We start from the raw sequence: 3,005 nt of genomic DNA on the forward strand, positions 1-3,005 counted from the left end.
GGGCCATCCCCTTCGGTCCTGCTGAGGCAGCCCCTGCTGGGGGGGACAGGCTGGCCCAGAGGGACCCCCAAGGCTCTGCTGCTGCAGGTAGGTCTTTACCCCCCACAGTATCAGTGGGGCTTGAAATCAGGAATGTTTAATGCATTTGTGGCTGGGGTCTTGTTTTGAGTGCTCGCAGAGAGGAGGAGGAGGAAAAGAAAGAGGAGGAGGAGGGGGAGAAACATTTTAGACAAGCCCCCAGGTCTGCAAACTGGAGACTTTATTCACCTTCTGCATTTCCACTAAGGCCTCCATCTTCTCATATCCCTTCAGCCGTGGATTTCTCTTAGTCATTGCCTCCCCTGTGAGGAAAATATATAAATAAATAAAAACCGGAGCAATAAATAGAAGAAACCCCTCGGACCCAACATTCAGCCAGCACAGGCAGCAGGAAGGCAACCCGGGCTGCACTATATTTAGCCAGCCGTGCCACAGCCGCCTTGGTTGTGGTCCCAGGGAGGCTCCCAGCTGATGGATGCAGCACTGGGAGCTCCCGCAGCCTTTAAAGAGGCGCCGCATCTTTGCCCTTGAGTGCCGGGTGCTTTCCCGGGTACCTTCAGCTCCAGCGTTTCATTGCTGACCAGACTAATCCGCCCCCCCCCGGGCGGCTTTGCCCTGCTGCAGATTAATCCCGGGGCCTCCTGCTCGCTGCCCTGCCTCAAAGCTGGATTTATTTAATTTATTTCTTCGTTTATTTATTTATTTATTTCCCTCCGGGGTAGGATTTGCTAAAATCCAGCCCTGGCTTTGCTGTAAAAATATGGTGGTCAGTCTGGGGGTTGGGGACACACCCACATGGGAAAGGGAATTGCTGGAGGGTAGTGGGGGAGAGTTTGGTACCCAGATGTACCAACCAGGTTTTGGGATCAAAACTGGGTTTATCGAGGCTCATGGATTTTTTTTCCTCAGTATTTTTTCCACCATCAAAATGAGACTAGAGGTGCTTTTTCAGGGGTGGATAAAGCAGCCATAGGAAAAGCCCAACATTAAAATGCTCTAAATATTACTTTTCCTTATTCATACTAAGCAATAGATAATATTTGATGTCTTTTTAGTGTAGGCTACATGACGTGAGTGTCTGAGGCCCCGTTCTGATAGGCACTGTAAACAACATATGGAATTCTTTCTCCTGAATAAGTTCTTCTTTTCAGTAAGCAGAAATAATTTATGTCCCTGAATCATGTCTGGGAGGCAGAGAGGGAGAGAAACTGGGTGTGCAGAAGGAAATCAGGCAGGGAGAGTGAGGTGAGGGCCAGGATTTTCTCCAAATCCACTGAAATAACAGAATCATGGAATCACAGAATGCCAGGTTGGAAGGGACCTCAAGGATCATCTGGTCCAACCTCTCTAGGTCCTACTCTAGTTGATAGGAGGTGGCTCAGCACCATGTCCAGCTGAGACTTAACACTGTCCAATGTGGGAGAATCCACTTTTTCCCTTGGGAGCCTCTTCCAGTGTTGGACTATCCTCATGGGGAAAAATTTACCTCTTGTGTCCAACTGGAATCTCCCCAGGTGCAACTTGTGCCTATGACCCCTTGTCTTTTCCAGGTGACTCCTTGTAAATAGGGAGTCTTCATCTTCTTGGTAGCCACCCTTTAAGTACTGGAACATGGTAATAAGGTCTCCCCTGAGCCTTCCCTTCTCCAGGCTGAACAAGCCTGGTCTTCTCAGCCTCTCTTCATATCACAGGTCCTCCAGTTCTCTAATCATTCTTGTGGCCCTGGAGTTTTTTGCCATGCAGGAAACTTGTGAAGTTCATTCCCTTACGATCCCTGTGCCCAGGTCTCTGCCCAGGTGGAGACAGACACTGTGATCAGGGATCCAGGGATCTCTGAGCTCAGACATGTTTTATATAGCAGCCAGAACAACAAAACTCCAAGAATACAATTTTTCCTATGAGTCTTCATTACAAATATGCTACCACACTCTGTAGAAACTGCTCTAATGGGGGTGTCTGGGGTTTCTGGCAAACCCTTCTGTGATATCAGACCCATCTGTACCTTCCTACCCTTCATCAATCAAACCTCACTGACATATCAATCCAAGAGAAACCACCACTTTGAAGCTTGGAGTGAGGATACTTGTCCCCTGATCCATTCCCCCTGTGCCAGGTCTAACTTCCCTTCTGTCTTCACGGAAAACCTCCCTGCATTGAGAGGTCCCTGGTCAGAGCTCCCTCAGAGCAAGGACCTGTCTTCATGACATGATTCCCTGCTGGAGTCTGACCCTGAGCACAGCAGCAGTGGCTGAAGTTACCCAGTGATGACTCACTTGCTTGTATCATTTTTTTTCTCATTATTTTTTTCCCCCCCTCCTTTTTTTTTTTTTTCTTTTTCAAACCACCAGCCCTTTTCCACTTAAAAACCTGCTGAAAATAAATGCAGAATTACACTTTGGACTTTTTTCTACACATTTAAAAGAAGCAAAGATCCTGGCATTATGTTGTTTTAAAAGCAAGTGCTAATGCAAGCTGCAGCTGTGAATGCTAAGGGCAGGAGCTGAGGAATTCAGCTTTGTAACTCCTTGCAAGCAGCCAGGTTTAAGAGACAGCTGAGATTTTTTTCCAAGGCACCAACTCCAGGCACACCTCTGGCTCAGTTAATGCGTGTGGACTGATTAAATTATTAATTTATTGTCTTGAAGATATTATTATTAAATCATGAACCTGAATTAATGCAGGTTAATGCACTCATGTTTGCATGCTCCTGAACGTGTGCCTTTCATCCTGACTGGGCTCAGCCATACGTGTATTTTCCAGGCTCACAAGAAGGCTTTGGAAGGGCTGGGCCCACATTTTTTCTCTGTGTTTAACCACTTGCCTCACGGTGAATGGGGAAATTACAAATGAACAGCAGTTAGGCAGCAAAATACCTGATTTTTACCTAAATATCTGATTTTGGCCTGAGGAATGGTATCAATGGCTGGGCGGGCGCCCATTTCTCCGCCGTTTGCCGGGTGGGGGGC

The sequence above is a fragment of the Chaetura pelagica genome, unplaced genomic scaffold (assembly GCF_000747805.2).
Source record: "Chaetura pelagica isolate M959 unplaced genomic scaffold, ChaPel_1.0 scaffold212, whole genome shotgun sequence".
Lineage (NCBI taxonomy): Eukaryota > Metazoa > Chordata > Aves > Apodiformes > Apodidae > Chaetura > Chaetura pelagica.